Source organism: Myxocyprinus asiaticus, chromosome 26, assembly GCF_019703515.2.
Source record: "Myxocyprinus asiaticus isolate MX2 ecotype Aquarium Trade chromosome 26, UBuf_Myxa_2, whole genome shotgun sequence".
Classification (NCBI taxonomy): Eukaryota; Metazoa; Chordata; class Actinopteri; order Cypriniformes; family Catostomidae; genus Myxocyprinus; species Myxocyprinus asiaticus.
In genome coordinates, this window is record NC_059369.1 from 17,926,788 (window position 1) to 17,952,964 (window position 26,177).

At 42.8% G+C, this 26,177-nt stretch overlaps 1 protein-coding gene across 1 annotated transcript in view; it reads left to right on the forward strand.

Annotated features, from left to right (window-relative positions):
- The window catches only part of LOC127417265 (cadherin-13-like), a 596,890-nt gene that overhangs the window by 307,751 nt on the left and 262,962 nt on the right, over window positions 1-26,177 (forward strand). The window lies entirely within an intron of this gene.

Here is a 26,177-nt window from a genome sequence, read left to right on the forward strand (position 1 = left end):
CTTTCGCCTGTCGGGGCTGTCTACCTTTTGAGAGGTTTGACTTACAGTAATAGTGCTTTAAACTAGAAAATTCTCACTAGAATTAAAATGGCTTGCATCAGTTTTGTGGTGTGTGCCATGATATCGAGGGAAGCCTTGTTGACTTGCATGCATTCCAGAGATACAGTAGGATAGAGCAGAGTGAATCCCTTGTGAGTGGTTCTGTGATGACTCATGCCACGCTTCAGTTGATAAGCATATTTATCTTGTATAAAGTGATGAACATGAAATGAATATCATTTCATTTGCCTCGGCAGCCTGAATTGTTGTGTTGGTAGTCGCTGAAAAAGGACAACACTGGTATTGTTCCTTCATCTTTTTTCCACGACCCTATACGAACAGACCTGTGACCCATTTTTGGGTCACGACCCACTTTAGAAGCACTGTTTTACATCATGGAATAAAAAAAATGCACAAAGGGCACAAGTTGAAAATCTTTTGTTTGTTCTCTGCTCAGCAAAAAAAAAAAAAATTAATAAAAAAAAATAATATTCAGTCCACTTGTGTATCTTCACACCACATGCCACAGAGATAACTTTGCCAAGCTAATCATGAGCATCCCTCACGAGTGACAGCCTGCATTTATCTCTCCACCAGAGAATGCTAAAAAAAATGTATGATGTGTCTGATAAATAAAAAAAATTGGGCCATTTACAAACTGCATGACACTGCCTTCACTTTTCAGTCCCCTGCCCTGAATAAATGAGAAATTCATTCAGACACAACTTTGTCCTCAGAGGCCACACACTACACTTCCATTTCTCAACCCTTCCATCATTTTTACCAAGATTCTTTGGCTATTCCATCGTTCCTTCTTGCCTTTTTCTCATTTACTCACTCCAAAAACACAAGAACGATGGTTTCAGTGAGTTAAAAAGGCAGGATTTCACAAACCTCCTCACCCACACACTCACCAAAAATACGTACAAGCAAACAATTAAACATCCCTATGTGTGTGCGAGCTTTGCTCAATGAGCATGGCTTTACAATTAGACAGGCAAGATCATATCATGTCTTTTTTTTGTGAAGAGCTGGGGTGCACTGCTATAATTACAACATAAACAAACAGACATTACCCTCAAACGTAACAGATAAGGGCAGAAAGATGAAGTTATCCTTGGGCCGCTAACACAGCCATTTGATCGCTCGGTTCCTTGCAGGAAGAGTAGGCACATACGATGTGGCTGCTTGTGGAATGGTTACATTTAGCCCGATGAAATGTTAATGTGTGCACAGTCAGGAGTGTGATGAGTTAAGGTGGAAGGAGATGAGAGGCCCTAACAGCGGGAAACTTTTCGTCTGCCTCCAGAGTTGATGTAACTCAGTTAAGCAAAATGGGTTTATCTAATCACCAAAGGAGGAAATAAAATTTGGCTCAAAGACTCAGTGAAATTAAAGTTAGACCTTCATGCAACCAGGGAGAGGAGAAACACCCACAGGCCAACCACTGTTCTGTATGCCTTAGTCAAAAAGTGCACAGTATATAAATGTACAAGTCACCACTGCTGCAATGGGGTATATAATAAATCTGCTGAGGGAGTGATAGCAAATTCGTCTAGGTTACTGTTGTAATCCCCGTTCCCTGATGGAGGGAACGAGACGTTGTGTCAATGTAGTGTCACTCTTGGGAGCCCCAAACCCCCTGATCTTTCAGTCCTCCAAGTCTGGGTGGGCCAGTAGGGCACTACCAACAGGACCTGTTCCTCGTCCTCCCTGACCTTGCACAAAATCTGTGCAAGTAGGCTCACTGGGGGAAATGCATACTTGCGCAGACTCCAGTGCCAGCTGTGCGCCAGTGCATCTGTGCCGAGGGGGGCCTCAGTCAGGGAATACCACAGCAGACAGTGGGAGGATTCCCGGGAGGCAAACAGGTCTACCTGTGCCTCGCCGAATCGACTCCAAATCAGCCGAACCACCTGGGGGTGGAGCCTCCACTCTCCCCTGACCGTCACCTGCCGCGAAAGTGCGGCAGCTGTGTGATTAAGTTCGCTGGGGATATGAGTGGCCCGCAGAGACTTGAGCCGCTGCTGGCTCCAGAGGAGGAGATAGCAGGCGAGTTGTGACATGCATGGCTACTGTTGCCATGTTGTCCGTCCGGACCAACACATGCTTGCCCTGGTTCAATGGCCGAAACCTCTGCAGGGCTAGCAGTACCGGCAGTTGATATGCCAACGCAGACGAGGGCCTGTCCAGGAACTTGCGGCTGTGTGCCCATTGCAAACGGCACCCCAGCCCAACTTGGAGACATCTGTCGTGACGATGAATCATCTGGAGACCTGCACTAGGGGAACCCCTGCCCGTAGAAATGCCAGGTCCGTCCAAGAGCTGAACAAGCGCCGGCAGATTGGCGTGATAGCCACATGATGCATGCCACGTGCCATGCCCATCTCGGGACTCGAGTCTGAAGCCAGTGCTGAAGCGGTCTCATATGCATCAACCCGAGGGGTGTGACCACCACCGAGGATGCCATATGCCCCAGGAGCCTCTGAAATTGTTTCAGTGGGACCGCTGTTCTCCCCCTGAATGCCATCAGGCAATTCAGCAATGACTGAGCACGCTCGTTCGTGAGACGAGCTGTCATAGCGACCGAGTCCAACTCCATCCCAAGAAAGGAGATGCTCTGCGCCGGGGCGAGCTTGCTTTTTCCCAGTTGACCTGAAGCCCAAATCGGCTGATTACCAGGTCCCTGTGTGCACTCAACAGATCTCAAGAGTGAGCTAGGATCAGCCAGTCGTCGAGATAGTTGAGAATGCAGATGCCCACTTCCCTTAGTGGGGCAAGGGCTGCCTCTGCGACTTTTGTGAAGATGCAAGGTGACAGGGACAGACCGAAGGGGAGGACCTTGTACTAATATGCCCGACCCTCGAAGGCAAACCAAAGGAATGGTCTGTGACGAGGCAGTACCGAGACATGAAATTATGCGTCTTTCAGGTCTACCACCGCGAACCATTCTCGGTTTCGGACACACGATAGAATGTGCTTCTGCGTGAACATCCTAAACGGAAGCCTGTACAGGGCCTGTTTCAGTTCCCGCAGGTCCAAGATCGGTCGCAACCCGCTGCCTTTCTTGGGCATGATGAAGTAGGGGCTGTAAAAGCCGCTCTTCATCTCGGCCAGAGGGACAGGCTCTATCGCGTCCTTTTGCAGAAGGAGCGCGACTTCCAAACGTAGGGCAGCGGCACCCTCGCCACCTACCAAGGTGAAACGGATGCTGCTGAACCTGGGCGGGCGCCTGGCGAACTGAATCGCGTAGCCGAGTTGGATCGTCCTGGCCAGGCATCGCGACAGGTTGGAGAGCGTTAACCATGCCTTCAAACTCCAGGCAAGGGGCACCAAGGGGACGGCCGCTGCTGACGTACCCGCGGAACGGGCACAGCGAAGCGGGGTGGGAAGTGCTACGTCGGGGGGCCTCGTGTCCCAATCTCGCTGTACAAGGAGTTATGTTAAAGCACTTACCTTGCTCCGCGTACCCAATGTAGGACTGGTCAGCGATGGGGGAGGAGGCTGAGCGTCCTTGTAGCCTGCCACAACTGCCTGTGCGAATGCTCAATGCATGGCTGTCATAAGAACGATGGCCGAAGGCACCGAGTGTATGACCCAGAGAGTGAGAAAAGCGCTCTTTTTTTGAAAATGTGGGTACCGGTGAACTCAATAAAAATGGGAATCAAGGATTCTCCCTCTGGCCCTTCACCAGGGGATGGAGTGGTCTGTCTACGACCGCCAAATGTGGCGCTAGTCTCCTCACATCTGGGTCGCCTGTCTCAGGGGTGCTTAGAAGCATTCCTAGGGTTCTTGGTCACAGGCCATGAGACGAGGGCATCAACTTCCTACGGGGAGCTCTATGCCAGGGCCGAGCCACTGGCTCAGGCTGCGGTGGAGCCGATGTTGCTGCCTCAGGAAGGTTGCCGTGGCGACGGGCAGACTGGTTGCACGATCTTGAACCACGGCGGGGTAAGATGTGCTGGATGGCCTCTGTCTGCTGCTTTATCATTGAAAACTGCTATGTGAAGTCTTCGACGGTGTCGCCAAAAAGGCCAGCCTGGGAAATGGGGGCGTCAAGGAAGCGAACCTTGTTGGCCTCCCTCGTCTCGACCAGGTTAAGCCAAAGGTGCCCGCCATGACTTCGCGAGTTCTTCATGCACTTCCGGGAAGAAAGGCACCGGGGCGGACCATGGCTGTGAGTGGCACTCCAATCCCAGGAACCAATCATCAAGCTGCGAGGGTTCAGGGCAGGGTGGGTGGTTCCACTCTAGCCCGACGCACGCGGCAGCCCGGGCAAGTGTGGCCGTCAGCTCGGCGTCAGCCTCAGACTGGGCGACCACACCCGAAGGTGGAAGCCCAGCCGAGTCCTCCGCATCAGACTGAAGCAGCCTGCTCTTCGATGCTGCTATCGAGACCTCATCCTCTCCCTGAGCACCGAATGAGAGGTCGAACCCGCTGTGAGGCAGGCTGCCTGACTCATCCCAGAACTCAACCAGGGCACACAAGCGTTCTGGGGAATGGGAGGTCCGTGGGGATTCACCCGGTGAGTTACTTCCATTAAAGTCCCCAAATCTCCCCAGCGCTAACTGTCGCGGTCTTGTGCCCACGGGCAGAAGAACCGTGGTGGGAAGCAGCTGGAGTGGCTTTCCCTCTGGGGAAGGAAAGCCGCGATCGCAACGTGGCCATGGTCATGCTCTCGCAGCGCGGGCATGAACCATCCACGAATGCTGTCTCAGCGTGTCTGGATCCCAGACACGTAAGGCAGAGATCGTGACCGTCAGAAGCGGAGAGATAACGACCGCAACCAGGAACTGCGCATAAACGGAAAGGCATCTTTAAAAAGACACTTTCTGTCAGTGCCCACTCTTTAGAGGATATATACTCTTTTAGAGAAAATATATGCTCTTTTAAAGAAAATATATGCCCTTTTAGCACTCAACGCACGCTGCTGAAGCGCCCAGGGGCGTTCTCCTCACTTATCTGTGCGAGAGGGGAGAAACCGCTGTGATGCGCCGTAGAATCCAACAGCCACATGAGACAGTTTGCTTTCTTACAGTGGCGAATGGATTGGCAGTGAAGTACATCAGCACCACTTGGCTTTGAAGAGAAAATCTGAATGAGTGGTTGCACGCCAGCTCCTTTTATACCCGTATGTCTGGGGGAGTGGCATGCAAATTCATATATTATTTTGGAAAGTCATGGAAATGTCAAAATTTATTTTTTGTATATATTTTAAATATAGATCTTTTTATAATATTTGCTGTGGTCTCCCATTCACCATTATAGACATTTCTCCCACCAGGGGCAGACTGGGAAGAGAGATTTTACCTAGAAACTGGCCCAAAAGTTGATGGGGGGCACCAGGAAAAGTCCCGGTTCTCCCTATGGCCAGTCCACCCCTGTATCCCACTATAGTTTACTTCTACGTACCAAACCCAGAAATGAGAAAAAGGTCTATTAAGACTAGACTATGCATGTATGTAAATGCATGCTGCATTGATTAATTCTTCCGCTAGTCAATGTGTTTGGTCGGTGTCGGCAGTTTTACATGTGCATCGTTATAGCAGTGTGGACATTCTCCATTCACATTCTCTGTTAGTGGAAAAACTCAAATAAAAATTCTGTCACAATTTACTTTGCCTCATTTACTTTCCCAAAGATGTATGCCTTCAGAAGACTTGGTATAAGATGCATGAGTCACATGGACTACTTTTGGGCTCCTTTCTTAAGCTTTAAAGTGAGTCACTATCAACTGCCATTGTATTAAATCAATGGTGCAAGGTGTTCTTTTACCTTTTTGTGCTCTGCATGAGAAAGAAAGTTATACAGGTTTGGAACGACACAAGGGTGAGTAAAATATATCATAAATTTCATTTTTCTTTATTGCATATAAGTTTCTTTAATTCATCTTTAAACAGCAAAGACCGCTAATGCTAAAAGGGTTATTTACATGATATAAACATTGATATATATATATATATATATATATATATATATATATATATATATATATATATCATACACAAATAAACTTTATTGCCATCAGGATTGAGCTGCTCTTTCAAATCATCTTAATTTATTTTATGGCACATCATATTCCCTTTTCAAGCCTTTGCAGCAATTATTTTGGCATGTCTATCACATTTTAAAATGCCTTAATGAGAAGGATAGATGAATTATGGGGAGTAGATCCATTTGAATGTCTTATGCCTCTCTATTATATATATATATATATATATATATATATATATATATATATATATATATATTTTTTTTTTTTTTTTTTTTTTTTCTCAGAATACATTTTAAGTTTTACATTAGATCATAATAAAAGCCTCACACCATTCATCAATAAAAAAAAAAAAAAAGGTGCTTTCAGTGGTTCCATTATCTCTAATATTAATTAACTAACTTGGTTTCATTTTCATAATGTCATGTCTTGGCCAGTCGTTCAGAGGTGCAGAGTCTCTTCAGATTTCCATTGTGGCTGCTGTACTGAAAGAGCATGTATGACATTGTGGGTGCAGGTGCACGTAGCAGGGGCCGGGGTTTCTTGCATGACTTCCTCTCTCCTCTGTAAGCTTGTGTATGTACAGTTGCAGATGTGCACAGCGGGCCTCCTCCACTGTATTGAACTTTCCTGAGCGTTGGGCAAAAGAAGGGTGAATTTGTGTTTCTTTTTAAGTGCAGCTTTTCAAAGGTTTCATTAAGCACAAGAGTATGCCAGTGTGTGTCCAGAGAGGAAATGAAAAAAAAAAGAAAGAAAAGGGAATTGAGAGCGTTTAAAAAAAGCCTACATTAATCAGGACTTGAACCCACTGTCATGCCCCCCTCCCCTGGTCTTGGGTCTGAGATTGTATGCCCCCCCCCCCCCCACGCATGCTTTAATCAGCATGAACACTGGCACAAGTAAAAAATTAGAGGGCTTAGTGTAGCATCTGATTAGTAAGGCTTTCTGCATACTGCCTTTTCAACAAGTTGCAGGATAGTGTGTGAAATTCACAATTTTTCACAATTCACAATTTATTTATTTTTTGGGCAGTGTTATAAAGCTTTCTTTCAGAGAACATAAAAGGAGATATTTTGAAGAAAGTTTACACTGCTCTTTTCCATACAATAAAAGCATATAGTGACAACAGGATGTTGAGCTCCAAAAAAAATAAAAAATAATAATAATAAAAAAAAAAATAAATAAAATAAAAATAAAATATATATATATATATATATATATATATATATATATATATATATATATACACACAGGGTTGGGAGGGTTACTTTTGAAATGTATTCCACTACAGATTATAGAATACATGCTGTAAAATGTAATTTGTAACTTATTCCATTAGATTATTCAAGGTCAGTAACAGTAAGACAAAATATACATGTTAAAAAAAACATTCTGTGAAAAACCTAAATATCTTATGCAATGTTGTTTCTAAAACAAGATAAATCAAACTGATCTTGTTTTAAGGATTTTTTTGATATTTTACAGGAAAACAATACAAAAATTATTATCAAGATTATGATTTTTGCCCTAATATCCCTAAGGTCTTACTAGAAAAAAAGAAATTATGATCCAACGTGAATTTTCTTGATTAAAAAATATGATCGTGCCTGGTAACATGCATTTAAAATGGCTAGAAATAGCATTTTAGCTTAGCATAAAGCTGACAATTTACACAAGGTTTATTTCTATTTCTTCTGCTCCAAACTTACTTCTCTGTCTGCTCGTATGAATGTAACACATCATAAGAAAGTGTTTCACTGCTGTTCAGATGCACTTTGGATCGCATCATTTATATGTATAAATGTTTTCCATCTGAAAGGACTAAATATTAAATGAAACAAATGACAATAAAATGCAAAGTAATCTCTTCAGTAATCAAAATACTTTTTGAATGTAACTGTATTCTAATTACCAATGATTTAAACTGTAACTGTAGTGGAATACAGTTACTTATATTTTGTATTATAAATACGTAATCCCGTTACATGTACTCCGTTATTCCCCAAACCTGTATCTCTCTCTCTCTCTCTCTCTCTCTCTCTCTCTCTCTCTCTCTCTCTCTCTCTCTCATATATATATATATATACACAGATCAGCCACAACATTAAAACTACCTGCCTTATTTTGGGTAGGTCCCCCTCGTGCTGCCAAAACAGTGCCAACCTGCATCTCAGAATAGCATTCTCTGTTGACCTCTCTCATCGACAAGGCATTTCCATCCACAGAACTGCCACTCACTGAATGTTTTTTTTTTTTGTTTTTTTGAGTAAATTCTAGAGACTGTTGTGTGTGAAAATCCCATGAGATCAGCAGTTACAGAAATATTCAAACCAGCCCATCTGTTACCAACAATCATGGCAATTAGTGTAGCGTCAAATCGCTGAGATTACATTTTTCCCCATTCTGATGGTTGATGTGAACATTAACTGAAGCTCCTGACCTGTATCTGCTTGATTTATGCACTGCACTGCGGCCACATGATTGGATTATTAGATAAACACATGGATGATTGTTGGTGCCAGATGGGCTGGTTTAAGTATTTCTGTAACTGCTGATCTTTTGGGATTTTCACACACAACAGTCTCTAGAATTTACTCAGAATGGTGCCAAAAACAAACAAAAAAAAAACATCCAGTGAGCTGCAGTTCTGCAGACGAAAATGCATTGATGGTGAGAGGTCAACAGAGAATGGCCAGGCTGGTTAAAAATGACAAAGTCTACAGTAACTCAGATAACCACTCTTTACAATAGTGGTGAGAAGAATATCATGCGGGTTGGCACAGTTTTGGTGACACGAGGGGGACCTACCCAACATTAGGCAGGTGGTTTTAATGTTGTGGGTGATATGTATATATATATATATTCAAAATTCCAGGTCAAGACACATTGCACCAGGTCTGACGTACCTAAATAAGTTTGATTTCCTCACACAAAGTAAAAAAGTTGTGATTTTAGGGGAAAAGAATTAAAAAATGTTACAGTAAAAGATTAATATAAATAATAAAATATATTCTACAAAATAAAATTTACATTTATATTTAAATATATATTTTAACAACACAATACATGCAATTTTACATAAAATATAGAAGAATTTTTTTTTTGGACCTGGCATTTTGAATATGTGTTTGCATCAATGAGATTTCAGATTTTCAGCAAAACAACTTTTTTTTTTTTCTTTTTTTTTTCATATGTCTAGCTGATTCTTGAGAAAAGGGACAAAACATGTTTTAAATAGTAGTTTTTATTTTTTAATACTAAATTAATTTTAAATGGATATATTTGTAGACAAAGGTCTCAGCTAGCGAACCATGTAAGGGAGCAGGTTTTTTATGTAAAGGCTTTTTTTAAAAACATATATATTTTATTTTTTTTTAATGAAAATTTACATTTATTCACTTCATAACTCATATCTTATAAAAGCATGTTATTTTAATTTGATCCATCCAACAAGAGTGTAAAGTCTTTAATTATCTAATAATGGTGTTCAGTAATGGAGTTAAGTGATAAAATACATTCTATACATTTTTTATACATCTTAACCATGTGTTGTACACTGGAGCCATTTAGTTTTTTCCTCAGTCAAACCTAAAATAAGATGCCTAAATTATTCCTCAATTCTTAACAGAAATGATCACATTGGGATGACAGTGTTGACATGTTGAAACTATGACCGCAGAGACTTCAACATTGTTTAAAATATAAATATATATATAGACCATGTGTCCTACTGTAGGAAGTGTGAAAGGGGTACTCAGAGTTATTGCTGACCATAACATTGTCTGATTTATTCAGGATTATATATATATATATATATATATATATATATATATATAAACATTCTGATGGAATTGAAACAAAGTGAGGACACAATTTTGATAGGCAGTTTGATAAGTTTATTTTATGTGTTGTTTGAAATCTTACAGATCCAGAATTATTTATTTTTAACATACAGATTTTTTTTTGTATGTAGGACACATTTTAAGTCATACAGCTTTAGAACGATATAAAGGGTGATTAAATAATTACATAAATTCATTTTTGGGTGAACTATTCCTTTAAGCATTTTCTTTAGTTTGCAAGGTGTGTATCCATCTCGGTCTCTCTTTCTTTCTCTCTCCCCTCAGCTTACTCCCCACCTGGCCTCACTCTTTTGCATTGGGTGATGTTTATTTTGTTCTGGATTGGGAGGACAGTTGCCTATAGGGGGAAATGCAACAGCACCCTGACATTTCTGTGTGATGATAACTGAGCAAACAGCTCAACTTCTGGCAGGCCTTTATTCACTCTCTCTCTTTTGCCCCCTCTCTCTCTCTCTCTCTCTCTCTCTCTCTCACTCTCTTGACCTCTCTCTATTTCTACAAGCTATTTTTGTTGGGGAAAATATCTTTATCGCTCAGCTGCCATTCCCTCTTGTCTTCTCTTTGTTTTTTTCTATTTGTGAACTTTGTAAAAGGTTTTCTAGGTTCTTCATTGCATCTGTGGAGATTTCCTCCAGTTTATAGGAATGTTCTAGGTTCAATGCAAGTTAACCTCCAACAACAGCATTTAAAAATGTTGATTACCACAGACAATAATTTCAATTTGAGCTTTTTTTCTCAGCGATTTTAAAAGCTCTTACAATGATATGTAAAAATAAACATTTCAATACACACTTTTTTGAATGTCAGATTTAAACAAGACAAACATTTTTCATGTTAAAATGACAAAACTGTGATGGAATTACGCTACTTACTATTTTAAGTAACTCTGCAGATTATTTTTATTTTTATTTTCAGTGGAACAAAACAATAAATGTACATTTATAGGTACACAATATGTTCTTAGGGTACAAGTATGTACCCAAATCATAGCTTATATTAAAATGTGCAGTTTGTTAAAAAAAATCCCTAAACCTGATGCTCTCAGAATCCTAGAGTTTATTTCTTTGTTCTAATCTCCTAATTTGAATAGATGAATACCAGGCAATGTCTGACTAAATATTGTAGATTACATGAGAACACAACGATAATATTTTTTTCACAAAATATAAAAAAAAAAATTAGCTGGCTGAAACCAAAATGTGGGGTCTGCCATAGCTCAGGTGTTCTGTCAACACCATTGACTAATTTCAACACGCTCTAATCAGTGGTGTTCACCTCTGTGGCAGAGGTTTGTGACTACCTGCTGCCCTGCCCGTATATCCTCACCCTCTGACAGGACCGCTCGCCATCTCAGCCGAGACTAACCTCCAGCCTGATGTGGCAGCTCTGAGAAAGTGACGCGGGGCAGCCGGAGAGTCGGCCTCAGAAAATAAAAGGCTAAAAAAATCAATAGCTAATTGCCAGGACAGGCCCCCAAGGAGGGCCATCCAGACCCCAGCTTGAATTGATCTTGGCTGGAAAACGATTGGGCCGAGGGTGACACTAATGCCAGCAGGTAATTTGTAGCATAATGGTGTGATGTCTGTACCATTAGGATTTCCCATCGCCAATGTCTTCCTCACAGAACTCCTGACCCCTGCTCCCTGCTGCAGAGCGGCTTTTCAATCCCACAATGCCTCATTATCTGTCATTCGATCCCATGCTTGTCATGCCACTTTGTATCGCAGTAACTGAGGCTATTATCACTCTCCTAGATTGTTTCTCTCACCTCCGAATGTAGTGTTTCCAATGCATTAATTTTAGTGAATTTGATCGTTAATATTGTTTCTGTAAATGAACTGGTTCAAAAAATTATTTAAACAGCATTCAAACTACAGTTTGCACTCCATTCAAATGCATCCAAAAAACAGCACATGCGGGAGAAACACAAGCTCATGCAACAAAATGTTGTATTCAAGGTTGGTGAACCCTAATCTGCAAATCTGGATGACGAGAGGCATGTGACCAATAGAAGATCGAAAGGTCACACACTGACCTCTTGGCTCAATACAAAGAACACGATATATATATATATATATATATATATTTACAATATTAAATGTTTTGCTGGTATACTTAAATGCTGATGTTTTCAAGTTACATTGTATACACTTGGGGGTTTCTAGTTTTACTAGTTGTAATAAGTGTAAATTAATTGTTTTACGTGTTCAAAGTTGATATATAGCCCTGATTATAAACTATTGCTAAAAATCTGCCCTGAGCTAGATGGATAAGTTAGGTTCGTCTAATTTTGAAGATTGAAACTCAGGTTACTATTTGAAGGCATTCCGGATCATCACACAAACCAATAAATTAACAACTGGAAAATGTAACTTATATGGCTACTGGTAAGCTGTGTCAACTGACGTGTTGATTGTCTCTCGCCTGCTGTGTGTCATTTTGTCCCAGTCTATCACCTTTTACTCAGTTTTACAAGCCAACACACATAAACACCCCATGAGAGATGATGCAGGTGCTCTGGGTGCCATCTGCAGCCCACACAATCACAGCTGGATTGGATGCCATTAAGAGAGAGAGAGAGTGTGTGTATGTGTTTGTGTGTATGTATGAGAGAGAGAGAGAAAGAGAGAGAGAGAGAGAGAGAGAAACAAAGTAGAATGATAGCATAGTCAATAAGAATCTGATCTTGCAGTTACTGGTTCACTTTGTACTTTGCTGTCAAAATGCAATGGCAGATTTGCCACCCCTGCTGCAAAAAAAAAAAAAAAAAAAAAAAAAAAAAGAAATCCTCTTAAACCAACCTGAACTGGTTTATTGGTCTTACCTGGTTTAAGCTGTTATTTTCCTGTCTGACCAGGCTGTAAGACCAGAAAACCTGCTTAAGCAGGGCCTAAACTATTTAGCCATATTGACCAAATTTAGCACCTTAAAAGAATAGCTATCCCAAATATTCTTTGTTTGTATTTGGTTTCTCTCTTTCTCTTTTACTTTATGATTTTGATACCCTCCAAACACTCCTTCATTTGAATAAATTTCATGAATTCATTGTAAATCACATCAGTGCACTTGAGCTCGATGTGCTAGCCTGCATAATTTCAAAGCTAAATTGCATCATTATGCACCATTCAAATCGACTTCTTTCCTTCATTCTTTCATTCACCCTCTCCCCTCTGCTTGTTTATGGTCCTGGGGGTTGCAATGCTTCAAGTTTCAGGGCAGTGAAAGGACAAGAGCAAGCTGCCCCAGACATGAGAGGCGGGTTGGCTGTGGGCCCCCTGAGGGGGTTCCGCTACACACTTGCTTCTAATCTATTAAAGAGCTTCTGCTCTTTGCTCTTCCCTCAGTCATCCAGCCCAGTGCATGGTCGCACTTGATTATCTGTCCCTCAGTCTTTCTGCTACTTCTCCCAGTGAGAAATAGAAGCAGACAGAGGGTACGAGACACAAGAAAACCAATCTCGCCCCATCTCCCTGTCTCATTGTCCCTCGTCTTTGATGGCCAATGCTATTTTAAAGCCCCGAGACTCCCAAAGCTCCAGGCCTGTTATCTTCCTTTCACTTTTCCATTGGTACATGTCCAGATGAGATAATAGGTTTAGAAACCCTGGCTTTTAAAATGCTTTACACCAAAGTGAAAGTGAAGAGCAAGTTCTGAGAACAGCGCCTTTGTAAATAGCGCTTCTAATTTTTCCTTTTTGTTATTTTTTATTTTTTATGTTTTTGATCAACTTATCATGGCAGGGTAAGAGAAGAGATATACTGCAGCAGGTAATTGAAGTATAGCTCTGATTTGCTCAAGGAAAGAAGACACACCCCATTAAAGTGTGCTTTGCTTTCCCGATTGTGTCTAAAACAGAAGGCAGCTACCTTGCTGCCTCGCTGCCCAGTAAATCAGACACTTAACAGACAATGTTTCAGTGTTTTTTTTTTTCGTACTGTACCCACCCCACATTGTACTGTACATTGTATTGTGCTGCATATTGTTCATTGTATATAGTACATTATGTGTATGTGTGTGTGTGTGTGTTTATATATATATATATATATATATATATATATATATATATACACACTACCAGTCAAAAGTTTTGAAACAAACACTCATTCTTTATTATAATTTTTTTTTTCTTCACATTTTAGAATAAAAGTCATCAAAACTATGGAATAACATAAATGGAACTATGGGAATTATGTTGTGACTAAACAAAATCCAAAATAAATCAAAACTGTGTTATATTTTAGCATCTTCAAAGTAGTCACCCTTTGCCAAGTATTTACAGACATGTACTCTTGACATTTTCTCAACCAGCTTCTTGATGTATCACCCTGGGATGCTTTTTAAACAGTACTGAAGGAGTTCCCATCTATGTTGGGCACTTATTGGCTGCTTTTCTTTATTATTTGCTCCAAGTATTCAATTTCAAAAACTTTTTTTTTATTTTTTATTAAATTTTAGTTTTATAATGAAATAAATTAATATGGTGGCACAATATATTTTTTTTTTACAAAACTTATTTCAGACATTTAAGCATATGCCTTCAGATCAAAAGATTTTTAAGATCATGAGAAACATTTCAGTCAAGCGTTTCAGAACTTTTGACCGGTAGTGTGTGTGTGTGTGTATGTATGTATGTATATATATATATATATATATATATATATATATATATATATATATATATATATATATATATATATATATATATATATACATACATATATGTGTGTGTGTGTGTGTATGTGTGTGTGTGTGTGTGTGTATCTATAACACATTGAAAAGGTGAGGGATTGTGTTTTTCCAACAGATCAGCTCTGCTGAACAGCAAGTAACATCTTCTTCGAGGCTATTTTTGCAAGTGATGTCCTTTACTGCTTCTGCAATTTGGAGATAAAGATTGATACATATATATACACTGGCGGCCAAAAGTTTGGAATAATGTACAGATTTTGCTGTTTCGGAAGGAAATTGGTACTTTAATTCACCAAAGTGACATTCAACTGGAGTTGACTATAAAAGTATAGCCAGGACATTACTGATGTAAAAAACAGCACCATCACTATTTGAAAAAAGTCATTTTTGATAAAATCTAGACAGGCCCCATTTCCAGCAGCCATCACTCTAACACCTTATCCTTGAGTAATCATGCTAAATTGCTAATTTGGTAAAATCACTTGGCATTATATCAAACACAGTTGAAAGCTATTTTTTTCGTTAAGTGACGCTTAACATTGTCTTTGTGTTTGTTTTTGAGTTGCCACAGTATGCAATAGACTGGCATGTCTTAAGTTCAGTATTAGGTAAAAAATGGCAAAAAAGAAACAGCTTTCTCTAGAAGCTCGTCAGTCAATCATTGTTCCCTATCTGTCACTCACTCAAAGTTGTGTCAATGTAGTGACACTAGGGGTCACTCTTGGGAGCCCCAAACACCTCTGCTTTTTTGAAAAAAGGCCAATGAGAATTGGCGAGTGGAATTTGCATGCCACTCCCCCAGACATACAGGTATAAAAGGAGCTGGTATGCAACCACTCATTCAGAAATTCTCTTCGGAGACGAGCGGTTGTATTCAGTGCACTGAATTCAATTCCCTCAAAAGACGCACCTCAAAACTGCTGGATTTACGGCGCATTTCAATGGCTTCTCCCCCTCTGCACCCATGGAGTGCAGAGAACGCCCCTGGGTGCTTCGGCAGAGCGAAAATAAGAGAGTATATTCTAAAAGAGTATATTTTTATTCACAAAAAGAGCGGCACACACGGAACGTCTTTCCGTTTTGTGTTATTCCTGGTTGCGGTCGTTATCTGTCCGCTTCTGACGGCCACGATCGCTGTCTTACATGTCTGGGCACTGCCCACGCAGAGACATCGTTCGTGGATGAGTCATGTCCTCATTGCGAGAACATGACCATGGCAATGTTGCGGTCGCGGCTCCCCGTACCGGTCCTTCTACATACGGGTTTGAGGCCGCATTGGTTAGCACTGGGGGCGATTTGGGGACATCAATGGGACCACCTCTGCCAGGTATCCCCCCACGGACCTCCCATTCCCCAGCACACTCGCTTGCCCCGATCGGGCTCTCACACGAGTCCTCAGCACGAGTTCGACTTCTCGTTCGGAGCTCGGGAAGACAATAAGTTATCGAGCGCAGCATCGGAGAGCGGGCTCGTCCAGTCTGACGCAGAGGCTTCGGCTGGGCTTCCTCCTTCGGGAATGGTCGCCCAGTCTCACGCAGACGCGGAAATGACAGACATGCTTTCCCGGGTGGCCGCGAGCGTTGGGCTAGAGTGGAACCCTCCACTCTCCCCTGAACCCACAAAAACGCATTCTAATGAGCATCCGGCATCAAGATTGGTTTGTGGCGGTAGACCTGAAGGATGCGTACTTCCATGTCTTGGTCTCACCTCGACACAGACCTTTCCTGCAGTTTGCCTTCGAAGGCCAGGCGTACCAGTACAAGGTCCTCCCCTTCGGCCTGTCCTTGTCCCCTCACGTCTTGCCCCGCTAAGGGAAGTGGGCGTCCGCATCCTCAACTATCTCGACGACTGGCTATTCCTAGCTCACTCTCAAGAGTTGCTGTGCGCACACAGGGACCTCGTGCTCCGGCACCTCAGCCGACTGGGGCTTCGGGTCAACTGGGAAAAGAGCAAGCTCTCCCCGGTTCAGAGCATTTCTTTTCTCGGTTTGGAGTCGGACTCAGTCTCGATGACAGCACACCTCACGAATGAGCATGTACAGTCGGTGCTGAGCTATCTGAAGGCATTCAGACGGAGGACAGCGGTTCCACTGAAACATTTTCAGTGGCTCCTGGGGCATATGGTATCCTCAGCGGCAGCCACACCGCTCGGGTTGATGCATATGAGACCGTTTCAACACTGGCTTCAAACTCGAGTCCCAAGATGGGCTTGGTGCCGCGGGACACATCGCGCTGATCTGTCGCCGCCTCTTCAGTCCTTGGACCTACCTTGCATTTCAACGGGCAGGGGTTCCCCTAGAGCAGGTCTCCAGGCACGTCATGGTTACAACAGATGCCTCCAAGACGGGCTGTGGCGCCGTATGCAATGGGCACACAGCCACCGGCTCCTGGACTGGCCCGTGGCTGCGTTGGCACATCAACTGCCTCGAGTTGTTGGCAGTACCGCTTACCCTGCAGAGGTTCCGGCCATTGATCCAGGGCAAGCACGTGTTGTTCCGGATGGACAACACAGCGACGGTAGCATATATCAACCATCAAGGCGGTCTACACTCCCGTCGCATGTCACAACTTGCCCGCCGTCTCCTCCTCTGGAGTCAGCAGCGCCTCAAGTTGCTACAAGCCATTCACATCCTGGGCAACCTCGACACCGCAGCGGATGCGTTGTCACATCAGGTTACCCTCAGGGGACAGTGGAGACTCCACCCTCAGGTGGTCCAGCTAATTTGGAGTCAATTCGGTCGAGCACAGGTAGACCTGTTTGCTTCCCGGGAATCCTCCCACTGCCCGCTTCAGTATGCTCTGACCGAGGCACCCCTCGGTATAGATGCGCTGGCACACAGCTGGCCCCCTGGACTACACAAATATGCATTTCCCCCAGTGAGCCTACTTGCACAGACCCCGTGCATGGTCAGGGAGGACGAGGAGCAGGTCGTCCTAGTAGCAACATACTGGCCCACCCAGATGTGGTTCTCAGATCACACACTCCTTGTGACAGCCCCCCCCCCCCAGCGAATTCCCCTGGGAAAGGACCTTTCTAGGGGATGGGGCACCATCTGACACCTGTGACCAGACATCTGGAATCTCCACGTCTGGCCCCTGGACGGGAGGTGGAAGACCTAAGTGGCCTACCACCCGAGGTGGCAGACATGATCACTCAGGCTAGGGCGCCCTCTACGAGGTGCCTGTATGTCTTGAAGTGGCGTCTGTTCGCTAAGTGGTGTTCTTCCCGGCACGAAGACCCCCAGAGATGCACAGTCGGATCGGTGCTTTCCTTCCTGCAGGAGAGGCTGGAGGGGCGGCTGTCCCCCTCCACCCTGAAGGTGTATGTAGCCGCTATTTCGGCTCATCACGATGCAGTAGATGGTAAGTACTTGGGGAAGCACAACTTGATCATCAGGTTCCTGAGAGGCCTTAGGAGGTTGAATCCCTCCAGACCGTGAATCGTCCCCTCATAGGACCTATCTGTAGTCCTTTGGGGTATACAGGGAGCGCCCTATGAGCCCTTGGAGTCAGCTGAGCTTAAGGCACTCTCTTTGAAGACTGCCCTCCTAACTGCGCTCACTTCCATCAAAAGGGTAGGGGACCTGCAGGCGTTCTCTGTCAGCGAATTGTGCCTGGAGTTCAGTCCGGGTTACTCTCACGTGATCCTGAGACCCCGACTGGGCTATGTGCCCAAGGTTCCCATGACCCCTTTTAGGGATCAAGTGGTGAACCTGCAAGCACTGCCCCAGGAGGAGGCAGACCCAGCCTTGGCGTTGCTGTGTCCGGTGTGAGCCTTATGCATCTATTTGGATTGCACGCAGAGCTTTAGAAGCTCTGAGCAGCTCTTTGTCTGCTTTGGTGGACAGTGGAAAGGAAGCACTGTTTTCAAACAGAGGATCGCCCACTGGGTCATTGATGCCATCACGATGGCATATCAGGCTCAGGATGTGCCACCCCCTGAGGGGTTACGAGCCCACTCTACCAGGAGTGTGTCGGCCTCCTGGGCCCTGGCCAGTGGCGCCTCTTTGACAGATATCTGCAGAGCAGCAGGCTGGGCAGCACCCAACACCTTTGCGAGGTTCTACAATCTCCGGGTTGAGCCGGTCTCGTCCCGTGTATTGGCAGGCACGAGTAGGTAAGTTCCGGGACAGTGGCCGGGTGTACTGCATGCGCATAACGCCTTTCCCCTCCCTTGAGGTGAAGACGTGATCCCTGAATGACTTTCCTCCTTAGCCCTCTGGCAGTTGAGTTTGCGTAGAAACTTGCTGCTGGCCCAGTATGTGCGCTAATGAGACCCTGTACTGAGGTACGTTCTCCACATGTGCTGGTTCCCCGAAGGCAACCCCATGTGATATCTTCCGCAAAATAGTTTCCCTGTTGGTAAACTGTGTCTTCCTTGGGCAGAGACCCCTCTTCCCCCGGTCGCCATGCTCTGTAGAAACTCCTCCCCCTTTGGGTAGGACCTACCATGGAACCTCTTCACATGACATACTTCCGACAAGACTCGGTAAGACCATGTGATGTATTCCACTCAAAATACAGCCCCCCCCCCTTTTGGGCAGGTGTGGTCTCCGCGGTGTCTTCCCCTTGGGAGGGACTCCCCCCGATGTAGACACTTATGGCTTCCAGTCGGTTAACAAATTCCACTCTTTTTGGGGAGAGAAGAGAGGAAAAGAGGCCACGGCTGTTCCTGTAGGACCATTCGATGCTCAGTAGAGCATTGGGGAGGTTACGTGACGGCCTGATGCGCTGGCTATGAGGCACACAGCAGTCTGCCCATCACACACCACCAGTTCACATAACACAGTTCAGATAGTTGTGGCATTTTTTATAGGGACCCCTAGTGTCACTACATCGACACAACGTCGAGTGAGTGACAGATAGGGAATGCCATGGTTACTTTTGTAATCTCCGTTCCTTGATGGAGGGAACGAGATGTTGTGTCCCTCTTGCTACAACGCTGAACTACCTGCTGAAATGGCCGGGACCTGATCTTGGCTCCTCAGCACAAAACCTGAATGAGTGGTTGCATATCAGCTCCTTTTATACCCGTATGTCCGGGGAAGTGGCATGCAAATTCCACTCGTCAATTCTCATTAGCCTTTTTCAAAAAGCAGAGGTGTTTGGGGCTCCCAAGAACACAACGTCTCTTTCCTTCCATCAGGGAATGGAGGTTACGAAAGTAACCATGACATTTTGAGGAATGAAGGCTATACAATGCTTGAAATTGCCAAAAACTGAAGATTTCATACAAAGGTGTACACTACAGTCTTCAAAGACAAAGAACAACTGCTCTATCAAGGACAGAAAGAGATGTGGATGGCCCAGATGTACAACTAAACAAGAGGATAAGTACATCAGAGTCCCTAGTTTGAGAAATAGATGCCTCACATGTCCTCAGCAGACAGCGTCATTGAATTCTACACGCTCAACGCCAGTTTCATGTACAACAGTAAAGAGAAGACTCAGGGATGCAGGCCTTATGGGAAGAACTGCAAAGAAGAAGCCACTTTTGAAACAGTAAAATGAAAAGAAAAAGTTAGAGTCGGCAGAGAAACAGACATTGGACAACAGATAATTGGAAAAGAATGTTATGGATCTTTACCCCTTTGAGCTTTTGTGGGACCAGTTAGACTGTAAGGTGGGTGAGAAGTGCCCAACAAGACAGGTGTTACGAGACTGGGAAGGATGAGAGAGTTGAGATCCAACTGCAGAACTATTTATTAAGTACAGTGCAGTGACTGGAAAATGGCCTCCGTGGCCGGGAGTGCTGGCAGTGCCTGGGAAACAGCCTCCGTGGTCATGGAAACTGGCAGTGACTGGGGAGTAGGAGCCCTTCTTCTCCTCTTCCGCTTCCAGATGGCCGTGAGCTCAGCTGTGGGAGACGAGGAAGGCGGAGCCATTGGAGGCTCATAGGGCATCTCCAGGATCACCGTGGGGAGAAAGTGGACTCCGCTGAAGGGAGATTGGAGACCACAGGAGCCATTGAGCCCCCCTCCCCCCCTCTGGGGCTGGAGCGGCATGAAAGCTGGCTCTGGGATGGGTGAGGCTTGCAACACTGACTCTGGGATGGACGAGGCTTGTAACGCTGGCTCTGGGACAGATGAGGCTTCAAGAACTAGCTCGTTGGCAATGGCAGGCTTGGGCATTGGTTTGTTAGCCGTGGAAGGCCTGGAGGAGGGAGCTGCTGGAGTAGAATGCAGAAGACCAGCCCTTACGATGTTAGTTATGAAGTCACCAAGGGGCAGGCTGTTGCAGTCCAAAGGGACCATCTCCGGTTCATTCAGTCCTAACCAGAACATGGTCCTGAGGATTCTCTCCTCCCATCTCACCTGACAGGCCAAGCTCCAGAACCTTACACAGTAAGCCTCCAATGAAAACGACCCTTGGGTGAATCACCCGAGTTGTTCTGCTGGATCCATCTTTTTGATCGGTTCTTCTGTTACGAGACTGGGAAGGACGAGACGAGTGAGTGGGGATCCAACTGCAGAACTATTTATAAAGTAACTCAGAAGATGAAGGAGAAGAAAACAAAGATGAAACTAAAACACTGGAGCAAAGATGGAAATCAAACATAACAGCAGTTTGCTGGCTAACTTGGTAAGTAACATCATAAACTAACGTGCTAACAAACCAACAAGAACCAACAAAGACTAAGGGAAACATGAGGGCTATATATACACACATGGGTAATGACAAAACATGGGAACAAAGATGAGGAACAGATGAGTGTGATCAAAAAGGTGCATCATGGGAAGTGTAGTCTAAAAGTCCAAACATAAAGGGAAGGTGACGGGATAAACACAAGGCAGTTCGTGACAGTAGGAAGTGTGGGGTGAAATGTCACTTGAGTATCTGGACAAACTGACAGATAGAATGCCAAGGATCTGTAAAGCTGTCATTGCTGCATGTGGAGGATTTTTTTTGATGAATTGAACTCTTTGAAGTAGTTTAAGAAGTTCTGATTTTTTTTTTTTTTTTTTTTCAAATTGTAAGAGCAATTTTACACGTTATTAATTACTATTCATTGTGATCAGTTGAATGCCACTTTGGTAAATAAAAGTACCAATTTCTTTGCATAAGAGCAAAATCTGTATACTATTCCAAACTTTTGGCCGCCAGTGTATATATATATTCCAATAAGTTATTGGAATAACAAGGGTGTGTGTGTGAGAGAGAGAGAGTGAGAGAGAGAGAGAGAGAGAGAGAGAGAGATGGAGTGTGTGCCATCACCTGTTGCCACTCCCAGGCAGAGATGCTGTAGTGTGTTAGTCAACCTTCTGAAGATAACGTAATTTTGGTCAAATACATACTATTTTCTCAGTGGAAAAATAGCTGTCCAAGCAGGGGTATTCCTCCCTATTTCGCGGTAGCCGGTGCACAGGAGACATTCACTACATAAACCGCATTCTCCTCTGCCATTTTGAACAGTATGTCCTCTCCAATGTGGAAACTCCGGTAAGAGGTAAGCACCTTGAGTTTGTGTAAGTAATCAGTCTGTTGTGTCTCTCGGCTTTGATGAGCCTTAATGCTGAAGTTTTTAGTTTAAAGCTGTTTAAAGCTATTTCCTTGCTTTAGTAGTGTAGTAGTAATACGAGCAATCACATAATGTTGATGAATGAAAACACTGACTGACTCTTACTCACTTCTCATCACCTGGCTCAAAATACACACAAAAATGGTCTTTTGCCGCCACCTGCTGGCTAAAATATGTAATGTCACAAAATTAAAGGTAAAGAGATAGATAGCTTTTAACACATTTGCACTGCTCTTACACTTTAGTTTAGACTGGTACAAACACAAGCAGAGTCAGTGCTGATGTTGTGAGACCATCATGGGTATTGTTTTTTTTTTTTTTTTTGAGCCACTCACCTGCGCCATAGGGCACTGTCCCATTATGATCTAATATGATGACATATTTTCAATTTATATGCTGCTTGCAAAATAATTATTTAGTCAGGACACATAGCTACTTTTGAATGGCCATCAATCGAGAAAGCGTTTTGTCCCCAGAATGGTGTAGTTATGACAACTTCTTTCAGGGGCTAACTGGACCATGTGGGATCGAGTCAACTGTGTCATCTCTGTAGAAATATGCCAAGCTGAAATTGTGTCAGATGACTGATTACAACACTGCCAACAATCTGTTTTTGTTCACGGACAGCACTTTGTGCCAGCTGTTTGCTCTGCTGCTGCTTAATGTAATGTCACAGAAGGAAGGAATAAGGTCATGGCAGCATTTTTTTAGTCTAGAAATGAAGGAAAGAAATCAATAGCTGAATGCCTAAGAGGCAAATGGAGTGGGTTTGACATTTATGAGACGGCAGGTGCAGAGCTGTTGTGAAAAGAAGGGAACAGCGAGAACAAAGTGTGCACAACCAGACCACCACACTGTGTAATCAATAGGCCTTTCAGTCCCACCTGGGTAGCCTTAATCCCTTAGATTTAGATATCATAAGAAAGCCAAGCCTAAATGTGTTTTAAATTAAATGTGGTTAATTGTCTTATTTTCATCTAAATTTCCCCATTGCTTTGACAGTCAGTGGAATAGATTTTCAAAAAGAACTACAAAACTAATAAAGCCGCCAGAAAAAAGTGAAGGGCTGTCGTGGTTATATTTCCCTGAAGTTTATTTTTTTTTAATTTTTATCAAATGACTTTGAATTGCTTTCCCCTGCTTTCATTTGTCAAGATGCATTCAGAGTCCCTGGGTTAGACACAAGTGTGGCATTTTAGTTTCACAAGTGAAAAAGCCTCTTAATTACTTGGTAGGCCTTTTATAGTTTCACGCATCATAGTTTTGAACATCAAAAGTGATTTCCAGACAGCACTCAAGAGACTTTGCTTCGCTCGTGCCACAGAACGTCTTGTAAGAGTGGGAGGGCGAACAGCACTTTTATCAGGTTGACTGACAAATGAATATGACTGGGTGATCTTTAAATTTTTGGAGGGTGAGTGGGTATCTAAGGTCAGAAGACTGCCTGTTACTGTACTGATTTTTTAGTTTTATTATTTTATTTTCAGGTAGTAATGATTCTAAGGGTTTCGGGGGTGTATGCAACACTGTCACTGTGTGATTTGTGTTTGCATTGCAGACATAGCGACTGTAATGCTCTGGTGTTAATGTATGCTGATAAAATAAAATATAATGAATAATTACAGAGGTATAATTTTACAGAGGTATGTCCTTTTAACTTCTCTGATCTAATGATTTATTACTAATTTGTTTTAAAAAAATGCAAATGTCATAAAAAAAGTATATTTTATGTTAAAATTAAGGCTGCTGCTTTAATGTGTTAATTCAGTGTAATCAATTATAAAAAAGATGTTAAAAATGAATGCAATTATTCATGCCACCTGACACATACTGTATGTGCATGAACAAAAATGGTGCAAGAATGCCTCCTGTAAAAACAGCCTTGTCTTCCTCGAAAAACATTGGCAAACTCAATTGCAAAAGGTATTTCTAATGGACAGTAGTCCAGTTATAGGCTTATGTTTAATGATATAGAAATAAAACAAACATTATTTTGACTTCTAAAGCAACTTTTTGTATTGTCCCATCAATGCTTTACTTGTCTGCCACAATAATGTACTGTCTTTGAATGATCTGAATTATTATATATGTTATCTGTTATATTTATAATGATTTTAATTGTTATGTATATGTATTGAATTATATTTATTTGTGGGCTTATTTCTGCAATTATTGATATGTAAATAGTTGTGATTAATTTGATTAAATAATCAGCATATCATGTAATTAATTTGATTTTAAATACTTTTGTATTACACACAATGTGGCTCTGTGCTCTGACGTTGCAACATTGTCTCACACAATGATGTGAGTTTGGGGACAGGACTATTTGTTTGTCAACGTAGACAGGAGAAGTGTTTGGGAAAAGTTTTTGCACTGCAGTCTGGTGCTGCTCGAGCATACAGCTGTAAAGGTGAGGTGTGTAATTTGCCTGTCACTAATGACACAAATGGAATTGCAAAACTATTGACTGTTTCCAAACACACAGTATGAAAGCCCACAGAGTTTTGTTTTCTTAAGAACACAACTTAATTCATGACCTCTGTAGGCTTCAGTATGTTTGGAAACTATCATTATTTTTGCAATTCCATTTTAGTGGTGTAGAAATTATATTCTTTATTTTTTTAAACATCTTTGAATCTGCTCTACAGAGCAGGTAACTGCATTGATGTCGTTCCAGCGAGGGGAGACTGGAGTATTTAAGGAGAAGAGACAGCGGCAGACAGGAGAGGGATGTGCGAAGGTTGTCCATGTCTTTGAATGTCTTTATGATTTGACGCAGCTGGCTGAAAAGCAGTGCGTGTTTTTGTTTCTTTATACACTGAAAAGTGTCATTAAATGTCTATGTGTTTTTAAAGCTGGTACCAGCTTTCTCATTACCTTCATAAGTGTTACAGAGGTATACATAATTGGAGGTGTACATGTGGTTGTATTTTAAGGCCTACCTTCAAACTCAGTGCCTCTTTGCTTTATGACACCATAAGAAATTTCCAAACACCTGAAGGTACCACGTTCATCTGTACAAACAATAGTATGCAAGTATAAACACCATGGGACCACGAAGCCATCATACCGCTCAGGAAGGAGACACATTCTGTGATGAGCATAGTTAAATGCGAAAAGTGCAAATCAATCCCAGAACAACAGCAAAGGACCTTGTGAAGATGCTGGAGGAAACAGGTAGACAAGTATCTATATCCACAGTAAAACAAGCCCTATATCAACATATCCTGAAAGGCTGCTTAGCAAAGAAGAATCCACTGCTCCAAAACTGCCATAAAAAAGCCAGACTACAGTTTTCAAGTGCACATGGGGACAAAGATCTTACTTTTTGGAGAAATGTCCTCTGGTCTGATGAAACAAAAATTGAACTGTTTGGCCATAATGACCATCGTTATTTTTGGAGGAAAAAGGGTGAGGCTTGCAAGCCGAAGAACCTCCAAAGTTGTGGAAAAATGGCTTAAGGACAGCAAAGTCAAGGTATTGGAGTGGCCATCACAAAGCCCTGACCTCAATCCGATAGAAAATTTGTGGGCAGAACTGAAAAAGTGTGTGCAAGCAAGGAGGCCTACAAACCTGACTCACTAACACTAGTTCTGTCTGGAGGAATGAGCCAAAATTCCAGCAACTTATTGTGAGAAGCTTGTGGAAGGCTACCCAAAACGTTTGACCCAAGTAAAATAATTTAAAGGCAATGCTGCCAAATACTATCAAAGTGTATGTAAACTTCTGACCCACTGGGAATGTGATGAAAGAAATAAAAGCTGAAATAAATCATTCTCTGTACTATTATTCTGACATTTCACATTCTTAAAATAGTGATTCTAACTGACCTAAGACAGGGAATGTTTTATATGATTAAATGTCATTAATTGTGAAAAACTGAGTTTAAATGTATTTGGCTAAGGTGTATGTAAACTTCTGACTTCAACTGTAGATGGATTAATACATAGTCAAGTATCCGCAGCTTGAGAGGATTTCAACTGTGTGCCACGTCTTCAGCGCAGGAAATATTTTTTTTTAAATCAAGACTTTCATAAATCTTATCCACATCATGTAAAAGTGCTCATGAGACA